The following is a 13,424-nucleotide window of genomic DNA, read 5'->3' as shown; positions in this document are numbered from 1 at the left end:
TAGACTGGTAACTAAGTGGCATAGTGAATAGAATGATGCATTTAGAAGATCTGTATTCAAATTCCTCCTTACTTACACTTAAATAGGGATGACATTGGATAGGACACTCTGGCAGTCTGTTTGCTTCATTGTAAAATAAGGCACTTGGGCTGGATGACCTTTAAGGTTGCTTCCAGCTCTAAACCTAAGATTCTTTGCCATTGGAAAATGTAGTTAGGAGTTTCTTGGGGAAAACTTCCCAGCAAGGACATTTTTAAAATTTTTAAGTTTTTCCTCCCATGGTTACATGATTCTTGTTGGCTCCCTCCCCTTTCTCCCCACCTCCCATAGTTGACAAGCCATTCTATTGGACTATACATATATTATCACTCAAAATCCACCAGTAAGGGTATTAAGGATTCAAAGAGTGTCTCATTTCTACTAGGTCTGGGACAGCTACATCCTTTTCTGACATTTTAAGGCTCTTTGGGGATGTGCATTGGGCTGTGATCTCTCTTTGGAGAGCTTATCTCCTGGGGCTGGGAGACAAGAGATTCTTTCCCTTGAGCACTGATCTCTAAAGGGTCAGGTTCATAGGACACTCTACATCCGGTGTGAGCATAGAAGCAAAAGAGCATTTGGATGCTTTTGGCCCAGGATGCCCTTGGCACCTGCAGATTTTTTGTTAGTTTATTTATTTAATTAATTTAGAACATTTTTTCACGGTTACATGATTCATGTTCTTTCCCTCCCCTCCTCACACCGCCCTCTCATAGCCAATGAGCAATTCCACTGAGTTTTACATGTCATTGATCAAGACCTATTTCCATATTATTGATATTTGCAATAGAGTGATCATTTAGAGTCTATATCCCTGATCATATCCCCATCAAACCATATGATCAAGCAGTTGTTTTTCTTCTGCATTTCAACTCCCACAGTTCTTTCTCTGGATGTGGATATCGTTCTTTCTCATAAATCCCTCAGAATTGTCTTGGATCATTGCATTGCTGCTAGTAGAGAAGATAATTACATCCCATTGTGCCACAGTGTATCCATCTCTGTGTACAATGTTTTCCTGGTTCTAGTCCTTTCACTCTGCATCACTTCCTAGAGTTTGTTCCAGTTCACATGGAATCCCTCCAGTTCATTATACCTTTTAGCATAATAGTATTCCATCATCAACAGAAAATACAATTTGTTCAGCCATCCTCCAATCGAAGGGCATCCCCTCTTTTTCCAAATTTTTTCCAACTCAAAAGTGTGACTGTAAATATTTTTGTACACATATTTTTCCTTTTAAACATTATTTTATTTGGTCATTTTCAAACATTATTCATTAGAAACAAAGACCATTTTCTTTTCCTCCTCCCCCCTCCCACCACCCCTCCCATTGGCGATGCGTGATTCCTCTGGGTATCACATGTATCCTCGATTTGAACTCATTTCCATGTTATTGGTTTTTGCATTAGGGTGTTCATTTAGAGTCTCTCCTCAAGCATATCCCCTCTACCCCTGTAGTCAAGCTATTGACTTTCCTCAGTGTTTTTACTCCCACTGTTTGTCCTCTGCTTATGGGTAGTGTTTTTTCTCCTTGATCCCTGCAGGTTGTTCAGGGACATTGCATTGACACTAATGGAGAAGTCCATTACGTTCAATTGTACCACAGTGTATCAGTCTCTGTGTACAATGTTCTCCTGGCTCTGCTCCTTTCGCTCTGCATCACTTCCTGGAAGTTGTTCCAGTTTCCATGGAATTCCTCTACTTTATTATTCCTTTTAGCACAATAGTATTCCATCACCAACATATACCACAATTTGTTCAGCCATTCCCCAATTTAAGGGCAGCCCCTCATTTTCCAATTTTTTTTTCTGCCATCACAAAGAGCGCAGCTATGAATATTCTTGTACAAGTCTTTTTCCTTATTATCTCTTTGGGGTACAAACCCAGCAGTGCTATGGCTGGATCAAAGGGCAGACCATCTTTTATCACCCTTTGGGCATAGTTCCAAATTGCCCTCCACAATTGTTGGATCAATTCACAACTCCACCAGCAATGTATTAATGTCCCAACTTTGCCTCACCCCCTCCAGCATTCATTACTTTCCTTTGCTGTCATGTTAGCCAATCTGCTAGGTGTGAGGTGATACCCCAGAGTTGTTTTGATTTGTACCTCTCTGATTATAAGAGATTTAGAACACTTTTTTCATGTGCTTATTAATAGTTTTTATTTCTTTATCTGAAAACTGCCTATTCATGTCCCTTGCCCATTTATCAATTGGAGAATGGCTTGACTTTGTGTACAATTGATTTATAAATTTGAGTAATTAGACCTTTGCCAGAGGTTTTTGTTATGAAGATTGTTTCCCAATTTGTTGTTTCCCTTCTAATTTGGTTACATTGGTTTTGTTTGTACAAAACCTTTTTAATTTGATGTAATCAAAATTATTTATTTTACATTTTGTGACTCTTTCTAAGTCTTGCTTGGTTTTAAAATCTTTCCCTTCCCAAAGGTCTGACATGTATACTATTCTGTGTTCACCTAACTTACTTATAGTTTCCTTCTTTATGTTCAGGTCATTCACCCATTCTGAGTTTATCCTGGTATAGGGTGTTGATGCAAACCTAATCTCTCCCACAATGTCTTCCAGTTTTCCCAGCAGTTTTTATCAAATAGTGGATTTTTGACCCAAAAGCTGGGGTCTTTGGGTTTGTCATAGACTGTCTTACTGAGGTCATTTACCCCAAGTCTATTCCACTGATCCTCCTTTCTGCCTCTTAGCCAGTACCAAATTGTTTTGATGACCACTGCTTTATAATGTAGTTTGAGATCTGGGACTGCAAGGCTCCCTTCCTTTGTATTTTTTTCCCATTATTTCTTTGGATCCTTTGTTCTTCCAAATGAACTTTGTTATGTTTTTTTCCTAATTCAGTTTTTTGGAAGTTCAATGGGTATGGCATTAAAGAGATAGATAAGTTTGGGTAGGATGGTCATTTTTATTATATTAGCTCGTCCTACCCATAAGCAGTTAATGTTTTTCCAATTGCTCAAGTCTAGTTTTAGTTGTGTGGAGAGTGTTTTGTAGTTGTGTTCATATAGTTCCTGTGTTTGTCTAGGCAGATAGATTCTTAAATATTTTATTTTGTCTAAGGTGATTTTGAATGGGATTTCTCTTTCTAAATCTTGCTGCTGAGATGTGTTGGAAATATATAGAAATGCTGATGACTTATGCGGGTTTATTTTGTATCCTGCAACTTTGCTAAAGTTTTTATTATTTCAACTAGCTTTTTGGTTGATTCTCTAGGATTCTTTAAGTAGACCATCATATCATCCACAGAGAGTGACAGCTTGGTCTCCTCACTGCCTATTTTAATGCCTTCAATTTCTTTTTCTTCTCTAATTGCTACTACTAGTGTTTCTATGTACAATGTTAAATGTTAAATAGTAGAGATGATAATGGGCATCCTTGTTTCACTCCTGATCTTATTGGGAATGCATCTAGTTTATCCACATTGCAGATGATGTTTGCTGATGGTTTTAGATATATACTGTTTATTATTTTTAGGAAAGGCCCTTCTATTCCTATGCTTTCTAGTGTTTTTTAATAGGAATGGGTGTTGTATTTTATCAAAGGCTTTTTCTGCATCTATTGAGATAATCATGTGATTTTTTTTTGTTTGCTTGTTGATATGGTCAATTATGTGGATGGTTTTCCTAATATTGAACTAGCCCTGCATTCCTGGTATAGATCCTACTTGATCATAGTGAATGACCCTCCTGATCACTTGCTGGAGTCTTTTTGCTAGTATCCTATTTAAGATTTTTGCATCTATGTTTATTAGGGAGATTGGTCTATAGTTTTCTTTCTCCATTTTTGAATTGCCTGGCTTTGGAATCAGTACCATATTTGTGTCATAAAAGGAATTTGGTAGAACTCCCTCTTTGCTTATTATGCCAAATAGCTTGTATAGTATTGGGATTAGCTGTTCTTTGAATGTTTGATAGAATTCACTTGTGAATCCATCAGGCCCTGGGGATTTTTTCTTAGGGAGTTCTTTGATGGCCTGTTGAATTTCTTTTTCTGACATGGGATTATTTAAGAATTCTATTTCTTCTGTTAATCTAGGCAATTTATATTTTTCTAAATATTCATCCATATCACCTAGATTGGTATATTTATTGCCCTATAATTGGGCAAAGTAGTTTTTAATGATTGCCTTAATTTCCACTTCATTGGAGGTAAGGTCTCCCTTTTCATCTATGATACTGTTAATTTGTTTTTATTCTTTCCCGTACACATATTTTTCCCTATTATATCTTTGGGGCACAAACCCAACAGTGGTAAGGCTGGATCAAAGCACCTGCAGTTTTTGTGGCTAGTACTTTTCAGCCTTGCTTCTTTCTCTACTGACCCACATGCTGTATTATGAGTAGAACTTTAAATGAAGGGCAAAACTTCAGCTAGCTTTTCCATGTCTATTAACCACTCAATTATTTATTTCATGGTATCTTCCCTTCCTAGGTCACAAGTTAGTGACATTTAGAAAGGCATATTCTAATGGTAGCTTTCATAAACCATAATCATAGCAGTTTTGTTTATTATATTTAAAAAATAGCCTTGTTTTAAATTTATTTTTAAATTGTTGACTTTAACATTTAAAAATTTATGGTTTCTTTAGTATGTCAATTAGTGTGATAACTTGAACTGGTTGCATTGTTGTACATAATGTTTTACATCATATGGAAATTTACAACTACTATTATAGGCATCCATAAATATGACAACATACCTATATAATATACTATATAAGGCCCTCTAGGAACATTAGGCATGGGCATATGCTATGGAGCTCTAATGGAAGGGAGCACAGATCTCATCCATCAGCAAAGAGCTGCTATATGTTTTATGACAAAAAAACCAGAAAATCTCTAATAAATTAAACAATTACAGAGATTCTTCTGGATAGAAGATCAACTGCAGCACATAGAAGGGAGGTAGTAGGATACTTGGCATGATGGACTGGCTTTACACCAACCACTTAATCACCATACAACACAAGTAGAATCCAGCATCCATATTCCAACAAAAGAGTGTTACACATGGAAATAACCAATTTCCCATTTCCTATTTCCGACTTTAGGAGGAGATTAGAGTGTGTTCACAAGTTTCATGTTTCTGTTTTCTAGTCGATCGTCACAATAATTAATCAGATGAAGGATTGAGTGACTTGAAAAATTTGTTATACATAATACTTAAAAAAAACCCAACTCCTACCTTCCATCTTAGAATCAATGCTAAGTATTAGTTTCAAGGCAGAAGAATGAACAGTAAAGGCTAGGCGGGGTGGGGTGGGGGTGGGGTTAAGTGACTTGCCCAGGATCACACAGCTAGGAATTGTCTGAGACCAGATTTGAACCTCCTATCTATAGACCTGGTTCTCTATCTACTTAGCCACCTAACAGTTCCCCTCCATACATAATGCCTTAATTATTGTCATGTTCTCTAGACTGTTAAAAAGTAGATTGCAAAAGGTTAATTAAAATGCTTTAAAATTGCTTCTCCCTGATTTCCCAAAGTGTGCTGGCTTTCTTCTTGAAAGTCCACCTCCTCTGATGTCAGGTTTATATTCAGAAGATCTGAAATGCCATTTAGACACATGGAACTCTGGGGAAGATACCCTCTTTTTATTCTAAGTAGGCAATTAACCATGATAGACATTGGATGTACTGCATAGTATACTGATATAGTGAAAATATTGGAAGTTCTGTAAGGATGGAAGCAAGAGGTAATTTCAGAGAAACCTGGGAAGACTTGTATGAACTAATGTGGAGTAAGCAAGCAGAACCAGGAGAATGACAACATAGTTAAAATGAACAACTTTAAAAGACTTAAGAATTCTGATCAATGAGAGGTAGAGTCAAGATGGGGGTATAGAGGCAGCGAAAGTTCAGACCTCTGAAAACCCTTCCTCACCAGTTAAAAACCAAATGCTCCTAGGGGTCTGAAAAATAAAATCTAACAACAAGACAGAGCTAAGGAATCCTCCTGCTAGATTTAACTTAAAAAGTATGCCCCCCAAAAGCCTGAATTTGAGAATACTCAGGTTTAAGGGGAAGGAAGAAGGAAGGTTCCAGGACCTCTCCCCCACTTACAGTACTGAACCTCCAGCAGTGGCTGAAATCTCTGGACAGGCAAGGTAGCTAGTCTAGAGTGAGTGCCTTGTGGGCAAAGCTGTGCCAGGCTCAGGGCTTTGAACACAGGTGGTAGGGAGGCAGCTGGAGGAGAACCTCAAAGAAGGCAGCCCAATTGCAGCTGAGACACTCCATATTGCCCCTACCCCCTGCTCCCTTCCGGAGGTTTTATCCTCAGGGCACATCCAGCTCTGTAAATTCAACTTTGATGGGCTTAATCTTATCAAGATTTCAGAGGGTAGGGAAGCTCAAACTCCAATACTCCTCCTCCTCTACAGACTGCTCTGAGAGCCTTGCTAAGATCCAAGGGTGAAGGTTGACAGAAAAGCCCAAACCCACAGATCAAGCACATAATGAGGAGCAAGACTACAGGCAACTACAGGGGGAAATAAAGGGGCAAATATGAGCAAACAACAAAAAAAGAAAAAAGAAATTACAATTGACAGCTTCTATCTAGGCAATGAACAAAGAGCAAATGTAACAGAGGAGAATCAAGGAACACCAAGCAAAAATACAAAAACTCTAGTGAATTGGACACAGGCTTTGGAAGAACTCAAAATACAATTCACAACACAATTAAGAGAGGCTGAAGACAACTGGGAAAAGAATTTAAAAAACAAAATAAGTCATCTGGAAACAGAGGCACTTGAACTAAAACAAGAAAATAGTGTCTTGCAAGCCAAAATTAAACAGCTTGAAAATGAGGCATTGGAGATGAAAGATCAGAAGAAATATGACCAAAAAACCAGGGATGAAATTCAGTCTTTAAAAACCAGAATTCAACAATTAGAAGCAAGCATCTTCACAAGGCAGCAGGAAACTATAAAACAAAATCAAAAGAATGAAAAAATTGAGGAAAATATGAAACACCTCATTCACAATACAGAAGATTTAGAAAATCATTCCAGGAGAGACAACTTAAGAATCATTGGTTTACTGGAAGACCATAACAACAAAAAAAAAGAATTCTGATCAATGCAACAGGCCAACCCAGTTCCAGAGGACTGATATTGAAGTATGTTATCCATCTTCTGACAGAGAAGAGATGGGTTCAAGATGCAGAATGAGATACATATTTTTTAAAAAGCCAACATGGGAATTTGTTTTTCTTGACTAAGGATATCTGTTACAATGTTCTTGCTTTTCCACAGGGAGATGGGGGGCAGGGAGGGGAAGAAAGAGAAAGGGAAAGAAAATATATTTTTGTGAATAGAAAAAAAAAGAAAAGCAAAATTTCATATTGGAATTCATAAGAATTTTCAATATACTTTTTTTCTAGTCCTGCCATATGGTCCAGGAAACAAAGGCCATTATCTTGATCATGGCATAAACACTTTTAACCATGAATCTGAATCAGTTCCTGAGTCAGGATGAGGATTCTTCAGAGAGGCAATAGAAATATTTCTACCACTTCACCCAAGCACACCATAGTTTCCATGTTTCCCAAAGGCCTACCCACTACAGCTTGAAGAGTGAATATCATTCCCCATTAAATAACAGAAACAGGCAGAATCCATGTCACAACTACTTCCAATAACATGGGTTGGGGGAAAGCCATTTAATTTCCAAGCTTTATATGTTAAAAAATCTAGTGAATTGGAAACAATAAGCAGCTTGTAGATGAAAATACTGGGAATGATGAATATAAAAATGTTTATATTAGCTGCAACAAGTTACAACTCTTTTCCCTCTCCTGCTGATGTGGGCCTGCTGTGTTAACAACTAGCTTTGAATCTGTAGAAACTTTGGAATCTTTGCCAAAGACAATCTTTGGTATTCTAAAGAAAAGGCTGCCATGTTAGACATCCATCATTTTTCTCTTTCCTTTGTCTTAGATGACATCAACAAAGGCAAGTTAATCAACCAAATTCTTTGTTAAAGGTGCTGATGGCACATTCCATATCAGTTGCAGCAATCCCAATAACAGTGAATTTCTGGGGAATATAGTCTTCCCTAAGGAAGAACTGACCCTTGGATCAGCTGATCCCTGATAGTTCAATTTTGTATCTGGGGGAAATTTTCTCTGAAAGATGATATTTCTACTATGGATCTTCTTTTATAACAAATATTGTAAAAACTCCACCACAACCAACCAATATATTGATCATATCTAATAGTCTATACCAGGTATTGATGAACTATAACCCAGAGGGCCAAATCCAGGCTGCTGTCTATTTTTGGGCAGTCCTGACCTGTGAGTTAAGAAAGGTTTTTACATTTTAAAATACAATAAAACTTTAAAGAATAATTTACATCTGCTATACCCCCACCCCTGTAATGAAAGTACCCTGTAATAACAGAACCCTGTTTTTCAACCCTCTTCCAGAGCCAAACTAGGTAATTATAATTACATAGATTTAGTTTTCCAAGTTATGTCCCTCTCCTAAGTGATTAATTATATCCTATGAACTCTTTTTTACCATGTTAATCCCCACCCTCATTTTTCTGATACTAAGAGCTCCTCCCAACAAATGACAAAAGCCTCAATTAAATAAACGATTAGACTGAGAATTGGCACATTCTACTAATTGTGTGTGTGTGTGTGTGTATGTGTGTGTGTGTGTGTGTGTGTGTGTGTGTGTGTGTGTGTGTGTAAGCATTTAAAAGAACCCACTTGAGTAATCCCCTTGGTGGATTAGAGAAAGCTTGTCTAGATAAACCTTTTGGAAGAGAACTTGGAAGAGGTTTCCTTGTTTGTCAAGGGCATTTGGTTCAAGGATAGAGAATAAGAAAGCTGGAGTTATGATCACTGGAGATTAATTTGAATAAAAAGAAATCTACTTAGGCAAGTTGGTGATCTGTCTGAAGAAGTCGGATAGCTTCTTTTTCAGTGACCATGATGTTTCTTTCTCATGATGCTCTGGCCTTCACTTGACATAGCAACTCAGATAATCAAATCATTTATTAAGCTCTTATGTTCAAAGCACTTTGAGTAAGTACTGGATTCACAGATACAAAGACAAAAACAATCCTTGCTTTTATTCAAATGTAGAAGACAACATGAACCTATAATATTGGTGTTGTTGTTTATCCTTTGTTTCTGAAGAAGACAATGACATCCCAATAAGTGGTATCTTGACTTGCCAGTGAATTGATTTACACTGAGGTGGAGTTGTATAAAATTATCCTCTTCAGTCTGCCTCCCAGAGGTATTAAATGCTAGAGGCAAGGCAAAAATCAGAATGACTAAGTGATAGCCTGGGTTGCAGTGGAGGTCCTTGGAGGTCTATGGGGTGTTCAAGGAGTACTAGTACCTCTGTCCAGAGGGCTTGCTTAGCCTTTTTCAAGGTTGCTTATCCTCCTGTCACCCAAGAAGCTGCAGCATCCTCATCCACCTTACCTGATAAAACCATCTTGGCAGACAAGCTATACCAGGTTGAGGATATGTCTACTCCAAGTATGTGAAGACTTCTCCCAGCAGAATGGGCAGATGAGAACAATTCATTTCAACAGCCATGAAGGCAGTTGAAGCAAGAATTGTGGACTGCTTAGAACTTGGTAAGACATCAAAGACACATAGGATTCTACAGAATTTTCAGAGAGGGTCCTCTGGCAGTTAGGGAGACCAGGAAAGACTTCATGAAGAAAGTTGAACTTGAGTTGAGTCTTGAAGGAAACTAGGCATTCCAAGAGGGGAGTTCAAGAAGGAGAACATTCCAGGTTTGGGGAAGAGTCAGTTCAATGTCACAAAGATGTGAGAATTGTGTAGGAGGAACAGATGGTAGATAATTGTAACTTTAATCCAAATAAAGTGAAAGAAAGCTATAAAGATAGGAAGGGGTCAGTTTGTAAAGATCTTTCTTTAAATATCAAATTGGTGAGTTTAATTTGATCCTCAAGATAATAGGGAACCATTGGAGTTTGTTGAGTAGGGAGGTGACATGAGTGGATCTATGCTTTAGAGGAAATCACTTTGACAGCTGTATGGAAGAAGGAATGGAATGTGGAGAGACAAGTGACAGAGAAAACAAAGAGGAGGTTGTCACAGCAGTCCAAATGAGAGGTGATAAGGGCCTGAATTGAAGTAGTGGCTATGTGAATGAAGAGGAAGGAACTTATGGCAGAGATGCAGTGGAGATATAACAAAAGTTATGAGAAGATTTGGCAACTACATGGTAATGTGTGGCATGAATGAGACTGAGGAGTTGAATGTTGTAATCCTGAGTGACAGAAAGGGAGGTGGTATTGTTGCCAGTCGGAGGGTTTTTAGAAGAGAGAGGATTTGGGAAGAAAAATAATGAGTTCTCGCTCTTTTTAAAAAGCTTGATTGAGTTTAAGATGCCTCCAGGGTATAAGACATTCAATTTGAAATAATGAAAAGCCATGATGATATCAGAGTGGAGCTCAGGAGAGAAGACTGGATTTTAGTTCTGAGAGACATCTGAGAACTGACCAGGTCTCTAAGAGAGAAAGAATAGAGAGAATAAGAGAAGGTCCCCAATAAGTTCTTCTTAGCCTTAAGACACACAATTAATGACCAAGACATGGATGATGAATCAAGAAAGGAGACTGAAGGAGAGTGATCTGTCAAGTCGAAGAGAAACAAGGAAGAGAGCAGAATCCTGAAAAGCAATAGAATATCAAGAAGGAGAATGATCAACAATGTCAACTGAAGCAGAGTTCAAGGAATATGAAGATGGAAAAGACACCATTAGATTTGATAGATCATTGGCGACTTTATTTTTTATTTTTTAAAATTTTATTTAATTAGATGATTTTGAATATTTTTCCATGGTTACAAGACTCATGTTTCTTTCTCTCCCCTCCCCCCATCCCCTTCTCGTATCTGACACACAATTCCACTGGGTTTAACATGTGTCATTGACAGATTGATTTGTTCAGCCATTCCCCAATTGATGGGCATCCCCTCATTTTCCAATTTTTGGCTACCACAAAGAGTGCAGCTATGAATATTTTTGTACAAGTCTTTTTCCTTATTATCTCTTTGGGGTACAAACCCAGCAGTGCTATGGCTGGATCAAAGGGCCGGCAGTTTTTTAGCACCCTTTGGGCATAGTTCCAAATTGTATTGGCAGCTTTAGAGACAGCAATTTCAGTTGAATCATGAGACTGGAAACCAGATGATAGGGGGTTAAGAGAACAGAAGCTGAGGTACCAGTTGTAGATATCTTTTTGGTTGAGAAAGGGAGGATTATAGAATCTAATGGTTGTTTTTCTTTTTCTTTTTTTGAGGATATGGGTGCTTTGGTCACATTTCTAGGATACAGGGAAGGAACTAATAGAAAGGTAAATATTGGAGGTGAAAAGGAGAGAAAAATGATAGTAGAGACAACCTGATGGAGAAGACAGGAAAAATTAGAATCCAGGGTACATGTAGAGGGTTTGGCCTTCTAAGAAGGTCTATCTTTTCATCAGATTAGAGTAAAAGAAGAAATGGTAGGGATCGATAACTAGGAATTGTGAAATGGTGGGAGAAGTTCTTGTCAGGTGAGAAGAAGAGAAGGGTAAGTGCTAGGATAGCCTCAGTTTTTTTCTTTTTTTGAGGGGGTGTGTAATATATAAGTTGAAGGTTTCAAGACAAAGCAAGACAACATAGGCTTGAAGTGAGAAGAGAAACTTTGGGATAGCCATTGTGGAGAATGGGATAGAGAATCAAGTATAGCTTAAGAGGATGGAAGCATTCAGTGAAGGCTTTCTAAGGTGGTGAATGACATCTGAAAATTTTAAATATTTAATATTTTAATTTAAAACAATTAAAATATTTAAAAATAGATTTTATTGATATATTGTGCTTTTTATCTTGCTTAAGTCCCCCCTTCTCCCCTTTCAGAGAGCCATACTTTACATTTTAAAAATAATTTTTATTTAATTTGTTAAATATTTCCCAATTACATGTACAGTTAAAAAATAACCATTAAAATTTTTTAAATTTCCTAGACCCTGAGCAAGTCATTTAACCCCGATTGCCTAGCTCTTGCCAATCTTCTTTCTTAGAAGTGATACTAAAACAGAATGTAAGTGTTTAAAACATTTTTTTAATAGTTTCAAATTCATTCCTCACCCTTGCAACCTTCCCTATTCCTTGAGAAGGTAAGTAATTTGATATGTATTATATGTACAAAGTTATGCAAGACATTTATCCATATTAGCCATGTTGCAAAAGAAAACAAAACCCAAAATAAAACAATAAAGAAAGTTATAAAAAAAAGATGCACTTTGATTTTCATTCAGAGTTTGTCAATTCTCTTTTGGAAATGGATAGCAGTTTTCATCATGGGTCCTTTGGAATTGTCTTGGATCACTGTCTTGATCACTGTGGCTAAGTCTTTCACAGTTTATCATTCTTACAACACAGTTGTTACTGTGTACAATGTTCTCCTGGTTCTGCTGATTTCACTTAGCATATGTTCACCTAAATCTTCCTAGGTTTTTCTGAAGTCATTCTGCTTATCATTTCTTTACAATTAAAAAAAAATATTTTTATTGTCATGCAAAACACACTTCCATATTGGCCATTGTGGTAAGAGCACACTCATACATAACCACCCCCCCCCCAAATAAAACCATAAATACATTGATGTGAAAGATAGTGTACTTTGATCTGCATCCATCTAACACCCAACAATTCTTTCTCTGGAAGTGGATAACTTTCCTCATCATGAGACTTTCAGGATTGTCCCCAGATCATTGCATTGCTGAGAATAGCTAAGTTTACACAGATGATTATTGTACAATATTGCTGTTACTGTGTGCAGTGTTCTCCTGCTTCTGCTTATTTCTTTCTGTATCAGTTCCTGCAGATCTTTCCAGTTTTTTTTCTGAAACATCTTGGTTATTATTTCTTATAGCATAACAGTATTCCATCACCAACATGTACCACAATTTGCTCAGCCATTCCTCAATTGATGGTCATCCCTTCAGTTTCTAATTCTTTGCCACTACAAAAGGAGCTGCTATATTTTTATACAAGTAGGTCCTTTGCCCCCCACCCCTTTTTAATCATCTATTTGGGATACAGACCCATTAGTGGTATTATAGGATCGAAGGGTAATGCACAGTTTTATAGCCCTTTGGACATAGTTCCAAATTGCTCTCCAGAATGGTTGGATCAGTTCACAATTCCACCAACAATACATTAATGTCCTAATTTTGCCACATTCCCTCCACTGCTTATCATTTCTTATAGAATAGTATTCCATTACAATCATATGCCACAATGTGCTCAATCATTCTCCAATTAATGGGCATCTCCTCAAGTTCCAATTCTTTGCCACCACAAAAAGAACTGCTAT

General features: G+C 37.4%; 1 pseudogene; it reads right to left on the bottom strand.

Moving 5' to 3' along the window:
• Positions 1 to 7,490: 7,490 nt before the first annotated feature.
• LOC100620014 (L-lactate dehydrogenase A chain-like) overlaps positions 7,491 to 13,424 on the bottom strand; it is a 32,202-nt pseudogene continuing 26,268 nt past the window's right edge.

Source organism: Monodelphis domestica, chromosome 5 (genome assembly GCF_027887165.1).
Source record: "Monodelphis domestica isolate mMonDom1 chromosome 5, mMonDom1.pri, whole genome shotgun sequence".
NCBI lineage: Eukaryota > Metazoa > Chordata > Mammalia > Didelphimorphia > Didelphidae > Monodelphis > Monodelphis domestica.
This window is presented reverse-complemented; position numbering and strand designations above follow the sequence as displayed.